Here is a 13,669-nt window from a genome sequence, read left to right on the forward strand (position 1 = left end):
ATCTCTCCTTTAATAGTAATCACCAAAGAAAATGGAAAACGAACATCCCTTTTGGTCAGTTTAGGAGAGTCCGTAAAAACTGTACAGAGTCCAAAATGTACAAAGAACAAGCCGAAATTATAAAAAAATCGTTTTTTCATCTAAAGGATACCCAAAGAAGCTGATAGAAGGAGCAGCCTCTAGAGCTGCAAATCTATCACAAGACGACTGCCTGCAGGAAAAAAGCCCCCCACCACTCAAGAACTCTACAATCAACAGTATGTCCTATATCACTACTTATACTACTGACCACACCAACTTGAGAGATATTCTTAATAAGCATTGGCATATACTACATCTTGATCCCTTCTTGGACCCTCTCTTACCTATAGAACCCAAGGTTATATATAGAAGAGCACCTAATCTCAAAGGTATGCTAGCTCCAAGCAGAGTAAAAAATCCAAGCAACATTCAACCAACCAAAACCTCCAAAAAAAATGGAGTCTTCCGTTGCAATAAAACACGATGCCTATGCTGCAACTCTATCGCAGAAGGCACAACAATAGTGAAAAATAAGAAAAACCAATGTTTCACAATCAAACACCATCTGACCTGTGCTTCCAGCTATGTCATTTATGTGATCGAATGCCCCTGCAATTTGAAATTTGTCGGCCGCACTACACGTCCACTCCATCGTCGCCTCAATGGTCACAGACAGAACATCAAGAGGGGATTCCTCAAACATGGTCTCTCAAGGCACTTTTTGGAGAAACATGAATGCAATTTTAATGAACTCCGGATATATCCTATTGACCATATACCAATATCAGCCAACAATCGCCTTGGCAACCTCATACGCAAGGAGATGTATTGGATATATAACCTGCACACCCTGCAACCTAATGGTCTCAATGAAGTAACAGAAATGATCCCTGACTGACTAGCCTAACATACACTTAGCCCCACAATCATCTTAATGTGAAGATTCCGTACACTTTTATACTGATTTTTATACTGATTCTTATTTTTGTCCCCATAGACCTACCGAATATGTATGACCCGCATGATTCCAGCAAAGTTCGGTGTGACAGTATCTAGGGCTGGGCGATATGAACGATATGCAAAAATATCGTCATCAATTCGGATGACGATATAGATATTCGGCATATCGTCATATCGCGATACATGCCCACGGAGCGGTAGTGAATAAGCTTCTCACTTACCGCTCCGTGGTACCGCGCTGCAGGGCCTTTCATCCACGCATCGTCAGCGCGCTAGCTGACGATGCGTGTGACGTCAGGTCTCTCCCAGTGCATGCTTGGAAGAAGACGCGGCCCGTCTCGCCTCGCGGACTCCATCAGCCAGCCCTGCAGGAAAGGTAAGTAGCAGAGGGGTCGGGGGGTGCAGATGGCTATGGCATGGGGCTGATGATGGCCCTGGCTGGGGGGACATGATGTGGCAATGGCATGGGGCTTGGCTGGCACATAGGGAAAGCTGATGATGGCATAGGGGAGGGGGAGATGAATGGCACCGGGGTGGGGGGGGGCTGATGACTGGCAAGGGGGGCTGATAACTGGCAAGGGGGGGCTGATAACTGGCAAGGGGGGGCTGATAACTGGCACAGGGGAGGACTGATAACTGGCACAGGGGAAGGCTGATGACTGGCAAGGGGGGCTGATGACTGGCACAGGGTGGGCTGATGGCACAGGGGAGGGCTGATGACTGGCACAGGGTGGGCTGATGGCACAGGGGAAGGCTGATAACTGGCACAAGGAGGGGCTGATTACTGGCACAAGGAGGGGCTGATGGCACAGGGAAAGGCTGATGACTGGCACAAGGGGGGCTGATAACTGGCACAAATAGGGGCTGATGGCACAGGGAAAGGCTGATGACTGGCACAAGGGGGGGGCTGATAACTGGCACAGGGTGGGCTGATGGCACAGGGGAAGGCTGATGACTGGCAAGGGGGGGTGATAACTGGCACAAGGGGGGCTGAAGGCATAGGGGAGGGCTGATGACTGGCACAAGGGGGAGCTGATGACTGGCATAGGGGAGGGCTGATGACTGGCACCAGGGGTGGCTGATTGCACAGGGGAGGGCTGATGACTGGCACAAGGGGGGGCTGATGGCACAAAGGGGGCTGATTGCACAGGGCTGAGCCGCTGATGGTATGACATTATCTTGTTAATGCCCATGCTGTTTGGTTCTAGTCTTCTTTATTGTTAATTTAAGATGTGTTATTTTCGTCGTTGAAAATAACGCTTTATAAGTATAAAAAAAAACTATAAAACCTATAAATTTTAGGCCATATCGCCCAGCCCTAACAGTATCCCCCATTAACTAATAAAAACCTTATCTTTTTTATTTTTATTTTCTTATTTTTTTATTATTTTTTTTTTATAACCATCATATTAACTCTGCATATAGCACTTTAGTCTATCTGTACATTATATCTTTATTTGTACACTCCTTGTACCCCAAATGATTCTCTTTGTCTCTCACTCTATTTTTTAACTCCACATGAGTTCCTATATCCCTAGGTATTCCTTGTCATATTTAATCCATACTTTCCCATTGTTTTTACATTTTTATTAAAAATAAAAGTATACATTACAGACCATTCATTCACATCAGGCCCAAGAGGATTTGAACCCATGACCATCTGCCCCATACATATGTTACTTACCTCTGTACCATCACTATTGCTATTGCATAGCAGTGCTTAAGCTTAGTGTTATAGCTCAGTTAATCATAGCAATCACTATTTAAACCACTCCATCTCTCCTTGTATCTTTAAAAATGGAATTTACAATAGTTTGCAAAGTGGTTTTAGTTCATTTTATATGATTTAACTGATTTTAATGTCTGTTTTTTTTTTTGCCACAATGTTTCCCTTTTGTAACATGTTTTTAAACTGGACTCTAATTACTCTAATTGCGGACAGCTGACCAATCACTGACTGGCTTCAGTGATTCCCAGTCTTTTTCCAGCATTTGTGGACTATATATGTAACCCATGTATCTTCATGTATCAGGACTTGAGAAAGAGGTTTAACCTAGAAACGCGTTGTCCATATTAAACGTAGTTTTAAACTACCTACTACTACTCCTATCATTTGCTCTGCATCAGTACTACTACAGCTTGCTGTACCAGCGCCTATACACCGAATCCTTGCTACTTGTGGACCTCCACTGGTATTACCTGCTTCATTCACAGTCTGCTCCGGGGAACCGGAGAGTCGGGAAGGCAGCGGACAGCTTAATTTACTTAGTATGAGCAGGTGATGGAAGTAGTAGCTGAGTTATGCCTATCACTTGCCTGATGCCGCTGCTGATGCCGCCAGGTGCAGGGGAAGCTGACTTCCCGCCTGGCCGCCACTCTAATATACCAGCTCCCGGAAGCATCGGGCAAGGCGGGGAGTCAGCCGGGATAGGGGGACGTTTGCCGGACCCAGAAGGAGGAGGGGGGAGCGCAGGGGGCATGATCGCTCCTGTGTGATGAGCGGCTCCCCCTGTGCCCGGCGGCATCAGCGGTGGCATCAGGCAAGTGATAGGCATAACCCAGCTACTACTCCCATAACCTGCTCATACTATGAGCAGGTGATGGGAGTAGTAGTTCAGTGTATATAGCTCAGTGCGTCGGGCGGTGGCGGCTGGAGTGCGGTGGATCGTCGGGCGGGCGGCGGGAGTGTGGCGGATCGCTGGGCATACCAATGATGGAGATCGGCCCTGGTACTATTCCCCCATCATCTGCTCACACTATGAGCAGATGATGGGGGAATAGCACTGCGTATAGGTGGCGGCGGCAGCACCTGCAAATGTACTGATTGAATACATATATGGAATACTTTAGGGAGCAAGGACACTTGCTCCCCAAAGTATTCCATAAATGTATTCATTCAATAAAGCACACTGTACATCACATTACATTAGTTTACATAGACATCCATAGACACAATAAACTCCCATAGACTTCTACATATAGAGCGCCCCCTGCTGGACACTCCATAGGAATTACACCGTTCGTCGTGACGAGAGAATTCTAACACTCCATGATCTACTAAATTAAGGGAAATAGCCCTATATGTGCATTTCCCATAATTAATGTACATTAGAAATTTGTATAACTTTCCATAAGTAATAACATATCACAAAATAATTTTGGCCGGACTTCTCCTTTAAGGACCAATTTACAGTTTAGCATTTTCGTTTTTTCCTCCTCGCCTTCTAAGAGCTATAACGCTTTTATTTTTCCATCTACTGGGCCAAGTGAGAGCTTGTTTTTTTTTCAGGAACAGGTGTACATTGTAATGGAGTCTTTCAATCTATCATAACATGATGACAGAACCTCCAAAATATTATTTATGGGGTGAAATTGGGGAAAAAACACAATTCTGCATGATATTTTTATTTTATAGGTCAGTTTGAATACAGTGATATGCAGTTTACATAGTTTTTCTAATGTTTTACTATTTTTATTAACAGTAAAGATTTTTTTTTGCAAATAGGTGTAATTACAATGGCCCTATTGTGACTCTTAAAGCGCTTTTATTTTTTCATGTACAAGGCTGTATGGGGTGTCATTTTTTGCGTCATGATTTCTAGTTTTTATTAGTACCATATTTGTGTAGATTGGACGTATTGATCAATTTTTATAAAAAAAAATTTAAAATCAAATGTAATAAAAATCATCAATCTTGGCTTTTATTTTTACCGCTTTTTGCTTACGCTGTTCACCGTGCGGGAACAATATTGTTTTATTTTAATAGATTGGACGATTACACACGCTACGGTATGTTATATGTTTATTTATTTTTATGTGTTTTGTTTATAAAATGGGAGAGGTGGGTGATTTAATTTTTTATTGGGGGAGGGGCTATGGTGTGTTTTAAAAAACTTTGAAAAATTTCTTACTTTACACTTTTTATGTCCCCTGAGGGGACTTTAACATTTTTACATTGGATTTCTAACACTGATCACTGCTATGTAGAGATGAGCGAACCTCGAGCATGCTCAAGTTCATCCGAACCCGAACGTTCGGCATTTGATTAGCTGAGGCTGCTGAAGTTGGATAAAGCTCTAAGGTTGTCTGGAAAACATGGATACAGCCAATGACTATATCCATGATTTCCACATAGCCTTAGGGCTTTATCCAACTTCAGCAGTCACCGCTAATCAAATACCGAACGATCGGGTTCGGATGAACTTGAGCATGCTCGAGGTTCGCTCATCTCTACTGCTATGCCATAGCATAGCATTGATCAGTGTTATCCTCGATCATTGCATAGAGCCTGCCTGTGGCAGACTCTATACATCAATCGCCGATCTAACTGCCGGGAGGAAGATAAGGGACTTCAGGCAGTCAGATAGAATGATCGGAACCTCTGTATCACTCTGCGGGGACCCCGACCGGACAGTGACATGAGCTGCAGCTCCTGTCACTGTGTTCAGTGTCGTGATCGTGCCACTTCAGGCGTAAATGGAGGGCCGCCACGCGATCACGGCGGCGTGTCATTAACAGTGAGGACCTGGCTGCATATAGCAGCCGGTCCCCACTTCCTATGAAGTGAGCTCAGCTCCTGAGCTCACTTCATAGCGCCGCCAGATCCACTGGCGTACAGGTACGTCATGGGTCCTTAAGTGACAGGATCCTATGACTATGCAAAAGAAGAGCTTGTGGAGCTTCATTTAAGAGTCTCGGGAGTCCCGTGTCCTATGTTTTGAGACTCTTAAATGAGGCTTCACGTGCTCTTCTTTTGCATATTCATGTTTCCCAGGATTTGCACCTAGGATTTCACTGCATTGAGCACTTTAACTAGCAGCTGGCAGTGTTATCTTTGGCTGGTCTCCCTGGTGCGTCATGGTTCCTTAAAAGATTCTGTTTCTCACAGGTGAAGTGTATCTACGATAAAAACAGGGCCGGCGTCAGCACCCGGCTAAGTAGGGCAAATGCCGGGGCCCACAGCTCCTCTAGGGGCCCACTCCCGTTTGTTACTACATTTTTTTTGTTAGTAAAAAAGAATAAAAAGTGTAGTAACAAAGGGGACTGGGCCCCTAGAGGCCGCATGTGACAGTTAGGGGCCCGCCGATCCATACTGGGGCCCCCGAGCACCTGTCTTCCATCACAAATCTTCCCTACAGCCGAGTAGGAAAGAGGACCTTTGAGTCTGAAGGACCTTTGATGATGTCACGGGTCATGTGATCGGACACATGACCTGATAGAGGGCAGCCGGTAGGCTCTGCAAACTAAGTGTCCTGTATGTGCTGGTTCTTCTACTTGTTTTGTGTATAGAGGTCCTGCTGTAATATATCTATATCTATTACAGCAGGACCTCTATACACAAAACAACTAGATATCTGTATCTATCCATCTATCTATCTATCTATCTATCTATCTATCTATCTATCTATCTATCTATTTCCCTATCTCCTATCTATCTATCTATCTATCTATCTATCTATCTATCTATCTATCTATTTCCCTATCTCCTATCTATCATATGAACATGGTGAGACCTCTAGTTCTCCTATATTCAGGCCCTGCAGTGATATACAGTGTGTGTGTGTATATATATATATATATATATATATATACACACACACACTGTATATCACTGCAGGGCCTGTATATAAGAGAACTAGAGGTCTCACCATGTTCATATTATAAATAAATATATATATATATATATATATAATGCTGGTGCTGCTAGTTCTCTAGTATACAGCTCCTGCTCTGTGTGTGTGTATGTATATATACACACACACACACACACACACACACACACACACACACAGAAGGAGCTGTATACTAGAGAACTAGCAGCACCAGCATGATATATATATATAATCCTGTGACTGGGTCTGACTCCTCCAGAGTCCTGACTACTGCAGAGATCAGGAGATACAGGAGGAGAAAGATATGCAGCAGCCGCATGTTTCTTCTGCTGCAAATCTTTCCTCGCCTGTCTCTCCATGATTTGCTCCTCAAAGGGGCCCGCCGAGGCTCTGTCGCCCAAGGGCCCACAAAAAGCTGGAGCCGGCCCTGGATAAAAATTACACAACTCTCTATTCTCTGTAGATGGGAAAATTTGCAAATAATTATTTTCTCCACTGTACATGGATGCACACATTCATCACACACAGGTTTACACACAAGCACATGGTCTTTACATACAGGAACGTACCTGATCAGTATACAATGGTGCTTAAAAGTTTGTAAACCTCAGAACCCCTACTTTTATCTGATATGAAATGAAGGAGCCAGTGCACTCTAGCATGTACAGTGTCCCTTCGATTGTTTACCCAGGCATTGCACTGTGTATTTGGTTGTGGAAGTTCCCTGGCACTGCAGCTATGAAAGAGAATGGGATTAATCTGCCACTCCGATCAGCTGGGATACACCCACTGATTAAATATCAATGGGCTTATTATCTGTCTGGTGCATTCACAGACAACTGAAAGAAGGTGCTTATAATGTCTTACCAGAGGTTTCCACCACTAATATTTGTCCACTTTTCCTACAGGATTCAAGAACTTTAATCTTGACCGCGCTGATCTCCGTTCAAAACTTTTTGCAGCAGATGATAAAAGAAATATCCTTCTATTCATCCCTTTGTTGGAACGCGTTCGTATAGTGTTAAAGATGATTCGTACATGAGCAATGAGATTGATCACTTAGCTGGAGGTCCGCACCATGTCCTTGTCATCTCACTCGGTCAACACTTCCGGCCTTTCCCAATCCAGCTCTTCATCAGGAAGGTTCTCAATGTACACAGATCTGTCAATAGACTCTTCTTAAGGAGTCCAGATACCAAGGTCACCATCAAGACCGAGAACACTCGAGAAATCCATACAGATGCGGAGAGATTCAGTGATTTTTATGGCTACATCCAATACCTGATTGTAAAGGAGGTCTTCAAAGATCTTCCTATTGCTATAGTTGATGATGGGACATAACAGTTGCCTTTAATTCATATAAAGTCCATCCATTAGAGGCTGTAGTACACGAGATACACATGTTCATGGCATATCTTTGTTCTTAGAAATTCACAAAAACCCCAAGAATATCTTCTCCTTGCTACCCCATTGTACATTGTTGTTCATCTAGATATGATCCTCTTTTACGTGTGGACTGTATTCAATTCTAATAGTTGTTACTGCAACTAGTAAATGGTTTGCTTTAAAGACATAGTAGGCGATTTTCCTAACATGAACTGCTCTCTTCAGATCCTTTCACAACTTTACTATTTGATCATAGTCAGGACTTTGACTTGGTCATCTTGAGATATAAATTTTATTCTTTTACAACCATTCTTTGGTAGAACTCTCTTAAGGCCCTATTCCACGGAACGATTATCGGCCGTTACGGCCAATAATCGTACCGTGGAATAGAAGGCAACGATCAGCCGATATTGTTCATGTCGGCTGATTGTTGCGTCGCTTGTCTTTCAAAAATGTTGAAAAACAAACAACTCAGCAACGATCTGCTGCCGTCACTCTGTGAATTAGGAGCTGCGGAAGCATAGCTGCGTATGCTATGGGCTGCTTGGACGATCTAGCGATCACCCAGGCAGCCCCCCGCACTTCCCCATGCCCCCCCCAGACTCGCCTGTTCGCTGCTGCTGCGTGGAATAGCGGCGGCAGAGAGCAGGGAACGAGGAGCAAACGAGTGCTAATACTGCTCGTTTGCTCATCATAGTTGTCCTGTGGAATAGGGACTTTAGCGCAAAGACAGATGTAGTGACATTTGTTAACTTTTGGGACTTGTTCCATCAATGATGGTAAGTCATGATACTACCACTGCTGTGTTTCACCGATGGTATGAATATTTTATGCTAGAATGCAGTGTTTTTCTTTCTCCAAACATAGTGCTTCTCATTAAACCCCCAAAGCTCCATTTTGGTCTTATCCAACCACAAAATCTTGTTCCAATATTCCTTCTCACTTGGGGCAGCAGCAGCAGTTTTCTCTTTGCAATCATGCACATCTTAGTGGTTAAGTTTACTTCTTAAAGTCCTTTTAGATGGTCCAATATGCGGCCACCTGCAGAAAAAAACAAGCACTCACTTGCAATGCCTTTAAAAGATACGGTCAGTTGTAAGCCTGGACCGCTCCACCGATCACTGAATCTTTAGTGCACCCATCTTAGGCATGACTCTAATGAAGGCGTGAAGTTGTTAACACCGCAGCTATTCCTGGGGGCACCACCGAAGTCATCAGCAATGCAGAGAGATGATCCTTACAGGACCACTGGATCTAGAGACCCCACTCTTCGAATCAGCGCAGGTGTAAAGGTGAGTAATCAGAAACCGAATGTCTTGTGCACTGTTCACATTAAGGCTACGTTCACACTACGTATATTTCAGTCAGTATATTTCAGTCAGTATTGCAACCAAAACCAGGAGTGGATTAAAAACACAGAAAGGATCTGTTCACACAATGTTGAAATTGAGTGGATGGCCGCCATTTAATGGCAAATATTTGCTGTTATTTTAGAACAACGGCTGTTATATTGAAACAATGGCCGTTATTTACTGTTATATGGCAGCCATCCACTCAATTTCAACATTGTGTGAACAGAGCCTTTCTGTGTTTTTAATCCACTCCTGGTTTTGGTTGCAATACTGACTGAAATATAGTGTGAACGCAGCCTAAAGGAGTAGTGCGGCGCTAAACATTTATTCACAAAATAACACACATTACAAAGTTATACAACTTTGTAATGTATGTTATGTATTTGAATGGCCCCCTTCCCCTTGTTTCCCCCCACCCACGCCACCCCCGGAAGTGTTGGTGCATTATACTTACCGCATTCGGCAAGCTGATGACACGGCAGAGAGGGGCTGGCATGAGGGACTGATGGAGCGGTTCGGCTGGCCTCCCGAAGACGACGTCATTGTCACAAGAAGGCGGCCAGGGGTCGACACGAATGCGGTAAGTATAATGCACCAACACTTCTGGGTCTAGCGTGGGTGGGGGGAAACACGGAGAAGGGGGCCATTCACATACATAACACACATTACAAAGTTGTATAACTTTGTAATGTGTGTTATTTTGTGAATAAATGTTCAGCGACACACTACCCCTTTAATAGGAGGAAACCACGGCACTCGATGTTGCAAGAATAAGTGAGGATTTTTATTTAGCAAATAGATACAAGGTATTTACTCCGACCGTACATAAGAAATGCAAGAGATGAGACCAAATAACATATGGTGCGACGTTTCGGTCCGCTATGGACCTTCCTCAGGCAATACGGTCTCTCATGAGCTGTGTGCAGGGAGAAGGGTCGGTGGTGGACACTCCACCGACCCTTCTCCCTGCACACAGCTCATGAGAGACCGTATTGCCTGAGGAAGGTCCATAGCGGACCGAAACGTCGCACCATATGTTATTTGGTCTCATCTCTTGCATTTCTTATGTACGGTCGGAGTAAATACCTTGTATCTATTTGCTAAATAAAAATCCTCACTTATTCTTGCAACATCGAGTGCCGTGGTTTCCTCCTATACAAGACTTATGGTTGAAGAAACTAGTTACCACTGAGCACCGGCTTTACAACCTAAGGTAGAGGTGTGCAGCACTGATCCTACACAGCACTACCCCTTTAAGCGATATAGCGCACACATATTGGAGTCCAATCAAGTATTTATTTAGTGCAACGCTTTTCAGCCTGTGGAGTCTGAACAGGCCTTAATAAAGCTTGGGGTCTTTAGGTCCGCTTGGGATTGGGGTCTTTAGGTCCATTGGTCCCGGGAGGATCATCTCTCTGCATTGTTGTTGAAGTGATCTTTCTTGGTCGACCATGCCAGGGAAAGATAGAATGGTCTTGAATTTTCTCCATTAGTTCACATTCTTTTTGACTGTGTATTGGTGGAGTCTAATCTCTTTACACATAGTTTTGCAGCCTTCTACTTCAAAATCAGACTTTAGTAGTTCCTTGTTATTCATTAATTCTAAAGGTACAGATACTTTTTCCACTAATAGATATGTGATATTGGATTATCATCCTCAATGAATAAATTAAAAAGTCTAAAAATGTTGACCCATTTGTTTGATATAGAGAAATATATAAATTTCTGAAGGGTTCACAAATTTTCAAGGACCACTGTATACGGTTGCACCCAAACATACCACATACAGACAGATACATACTCTTACAACATACATACTGTAGATACACCACGTCAAGCATCTTCCAAAACTGTAATATGGCTTGCCTACCCTTAGGATAAGACATAGAGATGAGCGAACCTCGAGTCTATCCGAACCCGAGCATTCGGCATAGCGGGGGCTGCTGAACTTGGATAAAGCTCTTAAGCTGTCTGGAAAACATTAATACATGGAGATGTTTTCCACATAGCTTTAGGGCTTTATCCAAGTTCAGCAGCCCCCGCTATGCCGAATGCTCGGGTTTGGATAGACTCGAGCATGCTTGAGGTTCGCTCATCTCTAATAAGACATCAATATCTGATCTCTGAGAGTCCAATTTCCTCCACTTTACCCAATAGGTATGGTATGTTGAAGCCATAGCTCTCTAACAAGTGCCCCTGTTATTGTTTACCCAGACACTGGACCATACATTTGGTTGTGGTTGTGCCTGGTACTGTAGCTCTGAAAGAGAATGGGATTAATCGGCCACTCCACTGATCAGCATAAATGCCTAGAATTTTACCCCTACTGATCAAATATTGATGGCCTATCTTGTCTGGGGCATTCACAGACAACAGTGAAAAGGTACCTAATGTCATATCAGAGGTTTCAACTTTTAACAAGTGTCCACTTTTCCTTTTCCTACAGGAGTCAAGAACTTCAATCTGGACCGTGTTGACCTCCGAGCAAAGCTTTTTGCAGCAGATGATAAAAAGAATGTCCTTCTCTTCTTTAAAAGGCACAGTCATCCCTTTGTCACACTACATTGGTATAGTGTTAAAGATGATTCGTACATGAGCGATGAGATTGATCACTTAGCTGGAGGTCCGCACCATGTCATTGTCATCTCACTCGGTCAACACTTCCGGCCTTTCCCAATCCAGCTCTTTATCAGGAGAGTTCTTAATGTCCACAGAGCTCTCAAACGGCTCTTCTTAAGGAGTCCAGATACCAAGGTCATCATCAAGACCGAGAACACCCGAGACATCCATACAGATGCGGAGAAATTTAGTGACTTTCATGGCTACATCCAATACCTGATTGTAAAGGAGGTCTTCAAAGATCTTCCTATTGCTATAGTGGATGCATGGGACATGACAATTGCCTTCAATTCATATAAAATCCATCCATCCGAGGTTATAGTCAGGAACCAGATATATATGTTCATGGCATATGTTTGTTCTTAGCATTTCACGAAAACCCCAAGTATATCTTCACCCCATTGTACATTGTTCATCTAAATATGATCCCCATAAAAATTTAAGTTACGCACTATATTTAATTCTGATAGTTGTTACTGGAACTAGTCAATGATTTGCTTAAAAACACATACCTAACAACTTTGATAAGCTTCTATAAGTAAATGCCCTATTACACATATCGAATATTGACCTTACTTGGCCAATTACCAGCCGTTCAGGCCAATAATCTTTTAGTGTAATGGGACATGTTGAAATATGCTGATCATTGACGGCCTGCTGCTCGTTGCTTCATGTATTAGCAGCAGCAACAGCGGCAGACCACCACTTACTTCAATGGGCAGCCCGAATGATCTGAGGATCGTTCGGGTAGCCCATCCCACTGCTCCCTGCTCGCTTTCTGTGCCTGTAATAGCACAGGAGGCAAGAGGGGAATGAGAGGGAAGCGAGCACTGAATTGACAGGTCAGCGCTTACTCCCCCCTGATTATGGTGCCATGTAATCAGGCATTAATACGCTATGCTGCATTGCATTCTGGAAGATTTAGTTTGTACCCTGTACAGCAGACTGTACAGTTACCAATATGTAACAATACGCACACAATGAACAAGCAGGGAGTGAGTAGCCCAGAACCTAAAGAATTCTGCATGCAGCTCTGCATGAGAATGGATCATTACACATATTCTGACTTATATTCTTGACATGTCAAATGTTTTTACAAATGACAGGTACACTTTAAAGGCCTGAAATGATGTCACATTATTCACGTCACTGTACACACATCCCTGGCCTCAGCTCTTTTGAGATCTCTATAGTCCATAAAACCCCATACAAGGGGGAAAAAATTGATGTATTTCGAGGTATCTATACCTCCTAATCATCAGTATGTTACACTAATGACAAAAGTCTATGCTAGCTTGAAACGCGTCAAGATTTTTCTCCTGTATGTGATTTTATGCAGTATAATAAATCTTCAAGTATATATATGTATATATGGACCATAATAAAAAAACATAACAGTTTCCAGCAGCTCTCGTTTTACACAGCTAAACAAATTTCCATCTCATTCCTTTGATGATTCACATCATCGTACTGCAACCCCTGGGAAAAAAAGTGGAGTCACCACATTTACAAGATGGTCACTGAGCATTTTTTTTTCTACTTCATAGGAAATACACAAATCACAGATAATGCGTCTTGCCACAGATCAAAGAAAGTTACTGCGTTTCTTCAGGAAAAGCATACAAACTATTTTCTCTCCAACATTGGTTCCATAAGTTTTTCCTTTACATGAACTGGAAAAAACATATGTCATTAATGAAAACAATTTCTTTCCCTTTT

The 13,669-nt window shown here is 43.2% G+C and overlaps 1 pseudogene; it reads left to right on the forward strand.

The window, feature by feature from the left end:
• LOC138771856 (NXPE family member 2-like) overlaps positions 1–13,350 on the forward strand; it is a 31,904-nt pseudogene extending 18,554 nt beyond the window's left edge.
• Positions 13,351–13,669: the final 319 nt, after the last annotated feature.

Source organism: Dendropsophus ebraccatus, chromosome 14, assembly GCF_027789765.1.
Source record: "Dendropsophus ebraccatus isolate aDenEbr1 chromosome 14, aDenEbr1.pat, whole genome shotgun sequence".
NCBI lineage: Eukaryota > Metazoa > Chordata > Amphibia > Anura > Hylidae > Dendropsophus > Dendropsophus ebraccatus.